The 15,450-nt window shown below is 44.0% G+C and overlaps 1 protein-coding gene and 1 long non-coding RNA gene across 2 annotated transcripts in view; one reads left to right on the top strand and one right to left on the bottom strand.

Moving 5' to 3' along the window:
- The window catches only part of LOC146425660 (guanine nucleotide-binding protein G(q) subunit alpha), a 213,589-nt gene that overhangs the window by 42,643 nt on the left and 155,496 nt on the right, over nucleotides 1-15,450 (top strand). The window lies entirely within an intron of this gene.
- LOC146425662 (uncharacterized) lies at nucleotides 1,092-3,642 on the bottom strand. The gene is made up of 2 exons (XR_014846483.1): nucleotides 3,272-3,642; nucleotides 1,092-1,575 (listed from the first exon to the last, which is right to left on the bottom strand). It is a non-coding gene; the product is annotated as an uncharacterized LOC146425662 (long non-coding RNA).

Raw genomic sequence — 15,450 nt, 5'->3', positions numbered from 1 at the left:
AGAACATTGCTATAGGTCATGTATTATTTTTTAAAAATAGGAAAAATAGTTGTTTATTGATATGAAGAAGACAAAGCAAAATGGGTGAAAACTGAGGTGAGATTAGATTTGGACCTAGGAAATTAGCTAGCTGAATTCACGAGACATGAGAATCTAAACCATGAACTTTCTTGTCTGATTTTCTAACTTCATGGACCAAGAAAATCTGAGAATTTTTCTCTTATGGCTTTAAATAAAATTAATAAATATATCCTGAATTTAATTATAAAGATGATAATTTCAAGTAAACAAATCATAGTGTAGATGCATTGTGCATTGGTTTCTAACTAAGATTGCCAGTAAAATTCATAATGGTAAATATGAATAGATGCATTTTTTTATGTTAGCAATCTTTCCTAGCAAAGGCCAAGACATTATTCTTTAATAACATCTCTTTCCCTGTATTAAGTTTACAGGGCAGGGCGGGTGCAGGGGTGGCTTCTGTGAGAGTTCATCAGAAGCTGACCCCGTTTTCGGCAGAGCCAGTTTCAGCCAACTCCAAGCTGCTGGACAAAGCTGAGACAATCAGTAAAGCTGGTAGTGACTCTGTGATAACACATTTAAGAAAGGGTAAAAAATGCTGTGCAACAGCAGCTGGGAGAGAGGAGTGAGATTATGTGAGAGAAACAACTCTGCAGACACCAAGGTCAGTGAAGAAGGAGGAGGAGGAGGAAGTGATCCAAATGCAAGGGCAGATTGCCCTGCAGTCTGTGGTGAAGACCATGGTGAAATAGCCTGTTCCCCTACAGCTCAGGGAGGACCCCACACAACAGCAGGTGTACATGTCCTGAAGGAAGCTGCAGCCCATGGAGAGCCCATGCTTGAGCAGGTTCCTGACAGGAACTGCAGCCCCTGGAGAGGGACCCATGCAGGAGCAGTCTGTTCTTGAAGGAAACAGACCCATGCTGGAGCAGGTCATGAAGGAGTGTATCCTGTGAGAAGGACTCCATGCTGGAGCAGGGAAACAGTGTGAGGAAGGAGTAGAAGAGAGGAAGTGTTATGAACTTGTTACCAAAAATTTGGTAAAATAAAAAAACTCCTTAACACCAATGTAGCATTAAGAAGCAGGCATTCTTTATTCGGCCAGATTCAGGGGGGGATAGCTCCTCCCAAAGCCATGCATGCTGATTACAGGGAAGTTTCTGTTTATATACTGTATTCTACATACATATTCATTGATTGTCCCAGACTAAACATACATATGATAATAATTTCCCCAAAATCATTAACATATTTCCCCTCCCCTTTATGCATGTGTTTTTCTGTCCTGGGGATCTCTCTGGTGGTCCCTGGTGGTCGGGGACCCCAATATTCCAGTCGACTTGGCTGAGTTGGCAGGACACTGAAGCTGGTGAATTTCCAGTTCTCCTTACACAATGGTCACTGTGAAGTTCCATAGGCCAGTGGTTTTGGTAGAACAAGAATTGTGTTAGCCCACCAGGTGTAGGCAATTTATCATCTGGTAACAAACTGCAACTGCCATTCCCCATGGCTGCTTAGGGAGGGCATGTAGAAGAGGGAGGAGTGAAGTTGAGCCTGGGAAGAAGGGAGAAGTGGGAGTAAAGTGGTTTTAGTTTTGTTCTTATTTCTCACTATCCTACTGTTAAAATTAATTGACAATAAATTATTTTCCCAATTCCAGTCTGTTTTGCCCATGACAGTAACTGGTATGTGATCTCCCTATCCTTAACCCATTAGCTTTTTGTTATATTTTCTCCCCCTGTTCTGTTGATGGAGGGGAGTGATAGAGGGGCTTCATGGGCCCATGATGACTAGCTAAGGCCAACCAACCACAGGCATTTGTAGTGGCCAAAGTGTGGCTATCAAGGAATTAGAGATAAGAGTAGTAATTGGGAGAGGTAATGGGCAAAACATGAACTGAACATTGCTATACAGTGGAACAACTATGGGAATTTTTGTTCTTGCAATTGTAGTAAAGGAATGAGGGGGTGGAGCGTGTGGTAATTATCCACCTTTGTCGAAGTTTTAATGATGTTATTTGACTTTGGTGTGGGGAATTGTTTTTGTTGATGTAAGCTTGTTAAGATTGCATGATGAATGTAACCTCCCTGTCCTTATTTCAACCCATGAGCTTTTCTATCTGTAGAGTTGACCTTGGCTGGGTTCCAGGTGCCTACTAAGCCACTCTATCACTCCCCTTCCCAGCGGGACAGGAGAGAGAGAATAAGATAGAAAACAACTAGTAGGTTGAGATAGGGCAGTTTACTAAAGCAACAAAAGAAAAGCAAAAGTTTGCGTGTGCATAAGCAAAGGGGAAAAGTTAATCTCTACATCCCATTGGTGAGCAATGTTCAGCCACTTCCCAGGAAGCAGGGCTTCAGCATGTGTAGCAGCTGCTCCAGAAGGCAAGCACTGTAAATAACGAATGCTCCCCGTTCCCGCTCCTTCCCTTAGCTTTTATATCCGAGCTGATGTCACATGGTATGGAATATCCCTTTGGTTAATTTGGGTCAGCTGGCCTGGTTGTGTCCCCTCCCAGAATCTTGCCCACTCAAAGATCCTTGATGAGGGAGGGGGGAGTATTAAAGAGACAGTGCTGATGCTGTGCCAGTGCTGCTGAGCAGCAGCCAAAAGAGTGGTGTGTTATCGACACCTTTCCAGCTACCAATGCAAAGCACAGCATTGTGAGGGATGCTGCTGGAAAAATAACTCCAGCTCAGCCAGACCCAATACACTACCATATTTTCTCCCCCTGTAGAGTTGAGGAGGGGGAGTGAGAAAACAGCTTGGTGGGTGCTTGGTGGGCACTTGGTGGCCAGCCAAGGTCAACCCACCACAGGAACCAATCTGAGAAGTGACAGATAAGTCACATATAGTTGGCTTAACCACACAAGGCTGTTTCAGTTTAGAGACAAGTTTTGGGAGAAAATGCTCTGGAATGAACATTTCCTTTAAAGAAAAGGGTTTTAGCAATCTTTTCCTGCCGATATGAAATGAATTTTTAGTAGATGAAAGTGAAATAAAACCTATTTGACAAACAAGGTGCCCACACGGCACAGGAGAAAATGAATAACTGTTTGCTGTTGAACCATCAGAACTTTACCCTCCACACACACACAGAGCAGAACAAACAAACCCAAAATGCCAGGAGAAGGGAAAGAAACTCCACCAGCCACGTGCTAGGGAAAAACAAAATGGCGGATAGCTTTGTCTCAGGGGAAAAAGGAGAGTCCACACAGCAGCTTGGGGAAGAGAAAAACAGATGGGAAACCTGGTGAAACTCCGATGTTGGTCTCTTCATTGTTGCAGACGAAGCTGGGGGATTTTAGAGTCCTTTCTTTCGCTGTCTTGGCTTCTCCCGAGGTCTGGGGCCGGGCGGAGTCGCTCTGACAGCTCCCTGCATGTTGCCAACCATCTCTCCGGGGATTGTCTGATTTCAGGCTAAAAACCAAGTTGAATCGTTTCCAGAAGAAGCAACAGAAGCCACCGAAGAATTGCTACTGCAGTCCAGGGAAAAAGCTGCTTGTCTAAGCTAACGAAAAGCAAGCTAGCTAAGCAACAATGTTGCCTCCGATCTGTCCGGCAAACCGAGCATACCGGAGTGAGGGCTTGAATCAAGCCCATGCCAGAGTTCCTCTGGCTCCTGCCCCTCCCCCGGACCCAGCTTAAAGCTACAGGACCCATTTCTGGGCATAAAACAGACAATCAGGAATAGAGTATCATCATAAAATCACCCCAAGACACAAGCTCAAATCGATTCTCATTCAGGTAAATGGATTTTTCACCACTAAATTGGAATATATTAGGATAAAGACCTGTACATATAATTTTGTTATATTGTGCAAGAGACTATTTCTCAAATAGAAACTAAAAAGCATTAGAGCAGGATAATAATCAACTTTTAACAGTAAAGCTGCATTAGACTAAATATAGGGAGTGAATGGGAAAATTAAGTGTTCTGCTCTTTTCACTTAGTCTATTTTAAAAAATATAGTGGTTACTAGAAAAGTAGAATGAATGCTAAATAGATTTGACTTGATTTGTTAGTATGCTATAACAAAGATGAAGTTACTGTTCAGGACAGCATTTAAATATCTTTAATCTTATTAAATATTGATTCCACTAGAATTTAGTGAAATTAAAGAGGGCTAATAGATTAATTTATAAAGCTTTTTATTTGTACACAACTAAGTTACACATGCAAAAAAAATGTGGAACAGCTGATATGTGGTAGCTATTCACACCATGGTAACTTAGTTCTTGGACTCTTCCCATTTAAAAAAGCTATTTACATACTTGGGTTACTAAGTGATGTGCAGAAATTTTTCTAAAGCAGCAAATGCTTTTTATTCTTTAAAGAATGCCTCTGCAATTATTAAAACCCCTTGCAATATGTTCTCTTTATCTCTAAGTATTGTACCATTATTCGCATTAATACAACTATAGTTTGCAGTAATCTGTTGGGACTACTTAAAGAGTAAGGATGTAAGAATAAAGTCTTTAATAAGGTTTCTATGATTAACTTTTACTGAGGTCATTATCACCTAGTTTATTTTTCCAAGGTGTTCTGTAGCTTAATTTTTGGAAGAAGTGTAACTGTATATTTTCTGTACTACTGAAATCAGTAAATTTGGTAACGGGAGATCATGAAGTAGTTTATTATAATTGAAAGTGGTCTGAAGCTCTAATATTTTTACTTACATGGTTTAAAGATCATCAGCAGAAGATTGAACAGCTAGCTAGGTGTGGATTTATATGAAAGAGTTGTGTCTGAATGACATGCACAGTTAATGTAGGCGACACTTCATTCTTTGGTGGTTAATGGGGATCTCTAAATGGTAAATTCTGCAAAAATATATCCAAAACTATATAGAGAGTCTGATAATCAGAAATCATGCAGCTAGGGGAAGGAGTAGTGTTTACAATTAATATTTTTTCCTTGTGTTGAAAAATTATAGTTTTCAAAAGGACTTTCATAATAAAACATTGAAGGTCTTTAGGGCAACAGTGTTGTTACATGGTAACTTTTTTATACATCTAAAAGGGCTAGGCTATTTTTTTAGTCATTATAAGCTATTATCCATAGATTCTGTCTATGTGCCCAGGACAGGTCTGAAAAACAAAGAAAGCATTCTTAAATTCTGTTGCAGTTCCCAGAGTTTGTTTTTCACAAGACACTCATATGTTCCAATCCTACTTAAACTGTAGCCTCTTGTCTTGTTTTAAAGACAATTTAAGGGGAACACTCCAAAGTGAGTTCTCACCTTTTATTTTTAACCAATCCCTTTCCACCAATAAGGAAACCCCCCCAAATACAAGTAGATATAAGTAAAAAAATAACAGTTTCCTAACAAGCAAAACAGCAACAGGCAAAAAAAATTAAAAAGAAACCAAACAGTAAATAATCACTAGAAACAAAATTGCTAGATCATGTGGACTGCTCAGGGACTAAGAGAAACTTAAAATGGCAGAGTGACCCCTCCTAAGATGGTGGCCACCGCAGCCAAGCATGTGGCTCAAAAGACAAAGGGAAAATGGTGGCAAACCCTCCTGGGAAGGTGGGAGCTTAAGAAGCAATTCTACTGGCAGATAAGAATTGACGAATCTTTGCCCAAGGAACTCCAGCCCCGTGGTGTCAGCCTCCGGTTCTTCAGATGCTGGTGCTATTGTCTTGCTGCCTCCTTCTGCCACCCGCTGGACTCTGCCAGTGTTGGTGCTGCTGTTTCCAAGCCACATGTATGTGTATGTGTGTGTGTTGGGGTGGATGAGAAACGCTCACTTGTGTAGCAGGTTGACTCTGGCTGGGTGCCGGGTGCCCACTAAGTTGCTCTATCACTCCCTTTCCCTTTGGGACAGGGAAAGGAGCAAGATGGAGAACAGCCAGAAGGGTGAGATAAAGCAGTTTTATTACAGTAAAAGAAAAGAAATAAGCAGAGATTTGCACGTGCAAAAAGCTAAAGGGAAAAAAAAGTCAATCTCTACTTCCCATTAGGAGTGATGTTTGGGCACTTCTCGGGAAGCAGGGTTTCAGCACGAGTGATGGTTGCTCAGGAAGGCAAACATTGAAAGCTCATGAATGCCCCACCTTCCTCCTCTCTCTCTTAGCTTATATATCTAAGCTGACATCATATGGTATGGAATATCCCTTTGGTTGATTTGGGTCAGCTGGCCTGGTTGTGTCCCCTCCCAGGATCTTGCCCACTCCCATCCCTTTGATGGGGGAAGGAATGTCAGAGGGACAGCGCTGCTCAGCAGTAGCCAAAACACTGGTCTTATCAACACCCTGCCAGCTATTAATGCAAAGTACAGTGCTGGGAGGGCTGCAAGCTTTACCTCAGTCAGACCCAATACAACTTGGCACCGATGAGCAGTGGTCAACGCGGGACCAGCTCAAGCTTCACACTGCTGCCAGTTGGTGCAAAATTCACTCCGGAACAGTTTCTGATTGTGAAGTGCAGCTTTTTTCCGGGTTGCTACTGTTGTGAGCCCAGAAAACCTACTTGGAACAACCCCCTCCGAAGCAGAGCCTCTACCTTAAATAAAAGCTACCAGGTAAAAGAGGGTTTTCTTGGGCACCCCTGACTTTTTAAAGGGACCTCAGCAATCCCCCAGCTCCATTTCCTGCTGCGGTGCCAGGCCTTAAAGAGAAAGTAACAATTTTGGGCACAAATAGATATGGAATACAATAACAATTTGGGTTAACCAAGATATTATCCACCCCTTATTCCATATGACCTATATCATGCCCAAATTTATACCTTTCAACTGTACACATATATACATATCTACATATAACTAAATACAAATACAATTATGATTTCAGTAGCCGCTGACCATCTGCCAGGATATGGATTGAGTTCATTTGGTCCATGACTGGTAAAATGGGAGCAGTCCATTCTCATTGTCCATGGTAGTTATGACATGAAGTGGCAGTGCCATTCAGCAACTGGTGGTACGTATGCAATTCAACATTGGAGGCTGTTCTTATCCAAAGTCAAATCCCCCTTATGTACAGAACGTGTTTCCCCATCCCTGTGCATTACCCACCAAGTGTAACCAGGTTCTTGAGCAGAAACAATCCTATGGATGGGTTTGCCTTTGCTTGAGGCAGGATTAATCCAAACTGTCTTTCCTAACATACATCTCAAATGCACCATGGGGACTTGATCTCCGTCTCCTGTACACAAGGGTTCAGAGTGAGCAGGGCCAGCTTGGTTAGTGGAACCTCTGGTGTTGACTAACCAGGTAGCCTTTGTTAAATGCAGATTCCACTGCTTGAAGGTCCCACCACCCATTGCCTTCAGTGTGGTTTTTAACAGTCCATTGCACTGTTCGACTTTCCCAGCGCTTGGTGCATGATAGGGAATATAATATAATACACCCACTCAATACCATGTTCTCTAGGCCAGGTGTTGATGAGGCTATTTTTGAAATGAGTCCCATTGTCTGCCTCAATTCTTTTAGGGGTGTTATGTTGCCACAGGACTTGTTTTTCAAGGCCCAATATAGTGTTACATGCAGCGGCATGAGGCACAGAGTATGTCTCCAACCATCCAGTGATTCCTTCTACTATTGTAAACACCTTGGCAGGTTTGCAGCAGTGTGATGTAATTGATCTGCTCAACCTCCCCATGCTTATACTTAGATCATCTTCCCCCATACCACAGGGGCTTTACCTGCTTGGCCTGCTTGATCGCAATGCATGTTTCGCAATCATGGATTACCTGGGATAGAGTGTCTGTGGTTAAGTCCACCCCTTGGTCACGAGCCCATCTGTATGTTGCATCTTTTCCCTGATGACCTGAGGCATCATGGGCCCACTGAGCTAGAAATAACTCGCCCTTATGTTGCCAGTCCAAATCTACCTGTGACACCTTGATATTGGCAGCCTGATCCACCTGTTCGTTGTTGCGGTGCTCCTCATTGGCCTGACTCTTAGGCACATGTGCATCTACACAGCGGACTTTGTTACAATCCGCTAATTATAGAGGAGCAAATAGAGCTCTGTGAATTGCAGAAAAACTTCAGCTTTGAATATTCCCCAAAACAAGATTAAAAGTCAAACGAGGTTATATGTTGGTACCAAAAAAATCTATATTTTTACTTGTTTAACAGTAAAAGAGGCAAAGAGAAAGGGGAAAAGTAGAGAAAAGTTGGACAGAGCTAAGATTATTTTATTAAATGAGAGAGAAAGAAAGAAATAGAAAAATAGGTGGGGGGGGAACAGAAAGAGTGACAGACAGATTAAGTAGAAAATATCACCACTGTGGATCCCAATGGTGTCCTGTTGATCCTCTCCATCTGGTCTTCTTGGTAGTGAGGGTCCCCCAAAAAAACATCGAGTTCAATGGATTAATATACTTTTGGGCCAGGTGGGAACGCCCCGGTACCTCCCTTGCTGGGGGGGGCAAGTTTGACACAGTCTCTTGCAACAGATTCTGGATCAGTTGCATCACTTTGCATCATGTGCAGTCATCTGGTGCAAGGCCTCAGGAATGAGTCTGGGGAACACTTCAGGGGGTCTTTGATGGATTATGACACCCCCTCAGCTGTCTCTCACGTGAATGTCCCATGGATGTGGCCTTTCCAGGGATGCATTCTTCTCTACCAGCCTTATCTACTTCCTAGACCTGAGATGATGGAACAACAGTGTCACCTTTATCTCAAGTTCCCTTAGGCAGCTTAACTCACAGTCCCAGGCTCCAGTCAGGAGGCATATTCAGGGTGGGGTGGGCTTTAGTGGTGCAGCTTTGTTGGTGCAGCTTCATTGAACAGTTTTGCCATAATAGAGAAAAGTCCTTCATAACAATGTTTAAGCCATGAACCATAACATTTCAGTCTCTGACAGGCTTTCACAGCCAGCTTCTCTACCTGGGTAGCAATGTCTCGCCACACTTTGGCAGCTCAGATGGGATTTCCTCTGTGCTGCCAATTACCCTTTTTCATCTTTCCAGACACCCCCACCGAGCATTTGCTACCATCCATAGGTCAGTGTAGAGGTACAGTGTTGGCCACTTCTCTCTCTTGGTGATGTCCAAAGCCAGCTGGACGGCTTTCAGCTCTGCAACCTGACTTGATCCACCTTGTCCTTCGGTAGCTTCTGCAACTCGCCATGTAGAGCTCTATACAGCTGCTTTCCATTTCCTATTAGTCCCTATGATATGGCAGGATCCGTCAGTCAAGACAGCATACCGCCTCTCACTGTTTGCTAGCTAGTTATATGGTGGGGCCTCCTCAGCATGTGTGACCTGCTCTTCTTCCTCGTCGGATGATAATCAAAAATTTTGCCTTCAGGCCAGTTTGCGATGGCTTCCAAGATCCCAGGGCAATTTGGATTTCCTGTTCGAGCTTGCTGTGTGGTCAGAGCAATCCACTTACTCCTCGTAACATCAGTGGCATGATGTGTTGCAGGGATTTTTCCTTTAAACATGCAGCCCAGCACTGGTAGTTGGGGTTCCAGAAGAAGCTGTGCTTCAGTGCCAGTCACTTCTGAGGCAGGTAAAACCCCTTCATAGGCTGCTAAGATCTTTCTCAGCTCGGGTGTAGCTGGCCTCAGATCCTCTGTATGCCCTATTCCAGAACCCGAGAAGTCATCCTAGAGTCTCCACAGGTACCTTCTGCCAGAGGCTCCAGGAAGGATCATTCTCCCTGGCTGTGGCATACAGCAGGTTCTTCACATGCTCTCCTGTCCTGACTATCCCAAGGCCTACTGCGTGGGCAATCTCCTGTTTGATCTGTTCAAAGGTTTGTTGTTTGGGACTCAACTTAAAATTGTTTTCTTTCATGTCACAAGGTAGAGAGGACATACAGTCTGGCTGTACTCCGGGATGTACATCCTCCAAAAACTCACAGTGCCTAGGAAAGCCTGTGTTTCTTTCTGGTCAGTGGGGACATGGCAGCAATCTTATTGATCACCTCTGTTGTAATCTCTTGGCATCCATCTTGGCACTTCACCCCCAGGAACTGAATTTCCTGGGCAGGTCCCTAGACTTTGTTTGATGGCACAACTTGCTTTCAGGAGAATCTGGATTATTATCTACCCTTTCTCAAAAACATCTTCAGCCGTGTTCCCCCATATGATGATGTCGTCGATGTACTGCATGTGTTCTGGAGCCTCACCCTTTTCCAGTGCAGTCTGGATCAGTCCATGGCAAATGGTGAGACTTGGCTTCCACCCCTGGGGCAGTTGGTTCCAGGTTACTGCATGCCCCTCCAGGTGACAGCAAACTGTGTCCTGCACTCTGCTGCTAGAGGAATCGAGAAAAATGCATTAACAATGTCAGTAGTAGCACCATGTCATGGTTTGACCATGGCCAAATGCCAGGCATCTACAACATCTGCTCTCTCCGCTCTCTCCTGCCACAGCTGTGCAGAGGAGAGGGAAAAAAGTTAACACACAGGGCTCATAAGTTGAGATAAGTAGCCGGTGGGAGGACGCTCTAAGGGCAAAACAGGATAAAACTTAAAGTTGCAAAGTGATTTATTAACCTAAACAGTCAGAGGAAGATAATGAGAAGTAATTATAAGCTCTTAAAACACCGTTTCTTTGCTCACCCCCCTCCTTCTTAAGATACCGTTTCTCTGCTCACCCCCATCCCTCCTTCCAACCAACAGCTCAGGGTGGGGATAGGGGCAGGGTATGGGGGTTTGGGTCAGTCCATCTCCAAAATTCCTTCCACTGCTCAGGGAGAGGAGTCATCTTCTGTGTAGCCATGGGTCCCTCCCACGAGAGACAATCGTCTAAAAACTTCTTTGGTGTTGGTCCAAATCTCACGAGCAGCAGCCTGCCCAAATCTGCTGCAACATGAGTCCCTTCGTCCACAGGGTGCAGACCTCCAAGCTGAGGCCAGGCTGTTTCCATCTCGGGAGCAAGGCCTTTCCCTCTGTCTTGAATTAATGATAAAATTTTCTAGGTGGAGAGCGCTCAGAATAAACGCCTCTTCTGAGAGCCAAGGGCTCTGACACCCCCTCCCCCACTCACAACAGAATTTTTTAGATGAACGTGAACAAAAAACTATTTATTTAACAAAACTATGCAGAGTGCTCTGCAAGGCACAGGGGGAGGGGGAAACAGGGGAAAAGGAGTTATTAAACTTGAGTAAACAGCTGGTGAACTTTAGTGTTCTTTTCTTCAGATATAGTTTCTCCTCTCCAGGGCTCCCAGGGGCTGGGCAGAGTTGCTTCAGTAGTTCCCTGGAGGATTCTCATTTGCTGTCCTCCGGGGCTCCTTGGGTTTTCCGGGCGACAAAGAAAATCTGAAAAAAAAGGGGTTTAAACGAAAAAATGGTGGGGAAAAAAACTATAGGAACAGAGCTAGCAACTTCGACAGCTGTCGCAGCTGCAGTCTCTGGAGAGTCCTCCTTCTTTTTCGCTCTCCCACAGTGAGGTTTGGGGAAAAAGTTTTCAAAACAACTCGCGCTTCTTTCCACTGCTGAATGCAGTTAAAGCCACAGGACTACATTTTTGAGCATACAAGCTAACGATGGGGAATCCAGGATTATCATAACATCACTCCAAGACACCCTTCACTGGGAGTCCCACTGGATCACAGCTTCTTCCAGACATCCACCTGCTCTGGCATGGGCACCTCCCCATGGGCTGCGGGTTGATCTCTGCACCCCCCGTGGACCCCATGGGCTGCAGGGGGACCACCTGCTTCTCCATAGTCTTCACCATGGCCGGCAGAGGATTGTCGGCTCCAACGCCTGGAGCACCTCCTCCCCCACCTTTTCCACTGACCTTGGTGTCTGCATGTTGTTTTCCCCTCACACATTCTCGCTTCCTTCTCCTCCTCCTTTAGCTAAAAAAAGTGTGTGGCCACATTGTTTTGATTTCTTTTTAAATATGTTTTCACAGAGGCACAGCTAACATCTCTAATTGGCCCAGGCTTGGCCAGCAGCATGTCCATCATCTTCAGAGCCATCAGAGATTGGCTCTGCTGGACATGGTGGAAACTTCCAGAAACTTCACACAGTACACAGGAGCCATCTTTGTGCCCCTCCCAACCCACTAGAAAAACCGGGCTAAACAAAACCAACACATGAACACAGGGGTACACCGGGAGGAAAGGGACTGCTCTTTGCTTCTGGCTGCGACCGCGGGAGATCCAACTGTGTTCTGTCTTCTCCTCCTGGCTGGGTGAGCTTTTGATTCAACCTCTTTCCCACTGGGAGTGCACGTTTTCCAGGCTGCGAGAAACGCAGCAGCTGCAGGGGAGTCCGGCTGTCCCTGCCGCCCGCCCCGCTTTCGCCACACAAGACCGCGGCATCTGCTGTGACTGCAGAATTTTTGCTACCTCGCTGGCTAGCCTGGGAGAGCCAGCCCCAGCCCCCCTGCCACCTCGCTTTGCCCCTCCGAGCTGCCTGCCTGCTTGCTTCTCAGCCCGTCTGCCATTACCAGCTGCGTAAGGCTGACCTGACCCTGTGCCCATAGCGCCACCTGCAGCCGCTCCGGAGTCATCGCACCTGCCCTGCCCAGCCGGGAGCTCAACAGCGCCCCTGCTGCTTGCGACCGTGATTACACCACACGGGAAAGTGCTCAGCAGCTCAAAGGACATCTGTTACTGGTTTTTCTCTGGTTCTATTTGTTGTTGTTATTCTTATTATTGCTTGTTTACTCTGCTGTAGATACTAGTAAAGAACTGTTATTCTTTTTCCCATACCTCTGCCTGAAAGCCCTTGATTTCAAAATTAAAATAATTTGGAGGGAAAGGAGATCACATCCTCTGTCTTAAGGGAGGGTTCCACCTCTCTTAGCAGGCACCTGTCTTTCAAACCAAGACAACAGTTTTTTGATTAGCATTTGGATGGATTTCAAAGTGGCAGATGCCTTGCTCTGTATCAAGGCATATGTCCTGGGCATCCATTGTATTGCTTTTACAGATAAACTCTTGTTGTTTTTGTGTAATATAGGATTCTAAATTCACAGTCTGCCACTTCTCCTCTACTATCCGGGCCCATACCCTATGTTCAGAGGGATAGAGCACTGTTTTCTCATGGTTTAGTCCTAGTGTAATAATGGGATGGATAATGTGGACGGTGGCATTACGTATAGTGAGTACAAAGGCTGTGGCCATATTAGCAATAGGGTCATAGGTGAAGTTTACTAGGGTCTACTAAGATTGAAACTTCTAGGTCAGTGGCATTGTCCCAAATAACTTTGCGAATTTCAATGGGGAAAGTGCCTTCACTACCTTCTCTTATAATTAGGGCAGCTGCTGACTGCATTCATAGTTGGCCTTGTATACAACTAAGGGCCAGGGATACATTGTCTTGGGCTATACTAAGTGCATTTATTATTAATTCATGGTCTTGCTCTTCAATTTTTTTTCATTTTGCTAATACTTTTGAAACTTGCCACTGTTTATTTCTTAATGCTAATAGAGAAGACTGTAGGGGCTGTCTTAATTTTACTAAGTCGCTAGTTATGGTGGCTAATTTGTTCATTAATATTTCTGAGTCAATTCCATTTAGAACCCCCAATCGAGTCTTTAATACTCCAGTTAAATCTCTCTGTACTTTGCTCCTGAAGGGCATTTGTTTTTGCAGCTAGGTCGTCTAGCCTTTGAAGGATGTTTGTAGGAAAGGAGAACATGTTGGTTGAATTTCGGAAACATTGATTTGCATTAACAGTTTAACACGTTTAAGAGACCACTCTGGGTTAAACAACAACTGTTGTTGACTCCTTTTCCTTATTACATATGGGCCAGTTTCATAAATTTTGGGTTCAAGTTTAGGTGGTGTGGTTTGGATTTGGGCTTGAGTGCTGGCATAGGTTGTAACAGGTCCAGCTATAGCATTTATTTTAAATTTGAACAAGAGCTCATTTGTGTCTGGCCTAAAGACAAACCACGTCAACAGTTTGTACTAATGTAAAGGTGTACCGACAGCCTGATTCTTTTGAACTGGAACAAACTTCTACATGCTTTTCAGTAGAGGTAGCTGAGACACTTATTTGGGTTGCTTTTTCATGCGTATTTTCATTAATCATTTGATAACTTATTTTAATTACTTCTTTTACAGTCTCTTGAAGTTGCCACAATGTTTGTTTTTCTCATTTTTGTCTTGCATACACTTGATTTTTATGCATAACTACAGTTAATAGATTTAAACCTTTTATATCAGACTATTTCCTCATGGATTCTGTAAACTGCCTAAAAGCTTGGGACCAAGGCCACTCAGTATTGTCCTGGCTAGAAGTACTCTCCTATCCCTGGATTATAATTATGATTGTGAGAAAAATAATTTTCCTGGTTGAACTTGCGTGACTTTCCATGGAGAATTATGGGCTTTTTTCACTCGGGTATGATGAATCCAGGCGTTCTGCTCCTTGATTTTAATTGCGGTGAAAGTGGTAAGGAGTATCTGAAACGGTCCTTCCCACTATGGCTCCAGAGTTTTTTTGCAAGAGACTTAACATATACATAATTTTCAGGTTGAATATCATGTACAGGCTTGTCTAAACTTTGGCTTCGAGTTCCGGCCACATGTTTCTCAATCTTTTTTAGTTGCTTGCTTAAAGCCACCATATAGGTGGTCATTATTTTTTTTCCAATTTGGGTAGATATTGGTTTTTGTATTCCGTATGGTCTCTCATAGAGTATTTCAATGGGGCTTAACTGTTCTTTAGTTCTGGGTTTGGTCTGAATTCATAGCAATGCAAGTGGGAGAGATTGGGGCCAGGGTAAATTGGCTTCTTGCCCTAGCCTCACAATCTGTTGCTTGATTAGATGGTTCATTTTTTCTACTTGGCCACTTGATTGAGGTTGGTACGGGGTGTGGAGTTTCCATTTTATGCCTAATTGGCAGTTTATTTGCTGCACTACTCTTGCAATAAAGTGGGATCTTCTGCCTGAGGATATTGTGGCTGGAACTCCGCAGCGTGGTATTATTTTTTGTAGCAATACTTTTGTTACTTCCCGGACCTTAGCGGTTCTGGTGTAATGAAAGGTGAGAGGGAAGCTCACGACACGTCTCAATATGGGTCATAAAGCAAGCTTCGTTTATTCTACTTCATGCAGGGTTTATATACTGTTACAATGTTACTAATTATAACTACACAGATTACAATCCATATTGCATTCCACTCTCACACTGTCATGGTTTTTCTCCTTCATTCCTTGCTAATCACAAGTTCACTCCCAGCACACTTCTTACGGTACTCTCAAAGCATACGGGCACAGCTGCACCTCCCCAGCACCTTCTCACGAAGCGTTCTCAGGGAAGCGAAGTGCTGCGGCCTGTATATGGTCCATCACCTTAGCTTAACAATGATCTTGCTTGTACAAACTTTATTTTCTAACACTGGTGAGGAAGGTTTCTGGCTACTCTGAAAAGGTATCTGTTAATACTAACAAATATCGATACCCCCCTTTTTTTGGAAGTTCTATCAAATCAATTTGCCACTGCTGTCCAGGCCCATGGCCCCTCCCAATTTGACCAAGTTTTAATT

Source organism: Lichenostomus cassidix, chromosome W (assembly GCF_008360975.1).
Source record: "Lichenostomus cassidix isolate B80296 chromosome W, HeHo_3.0, whole genome shotgun sequence".
Classification (NCBI taxonomy): domain Eukaryota; kingdom Metazoa; phylum Chordata; class Aves; order Passeriformes; family Meliphagidae; genus Lichenostomus; species Lichenostomus cassidix.
Note: the sequence above shows the minus strand (reverse complement) of the source record. Positions and strands in the feature narration are given on the sequence as shown.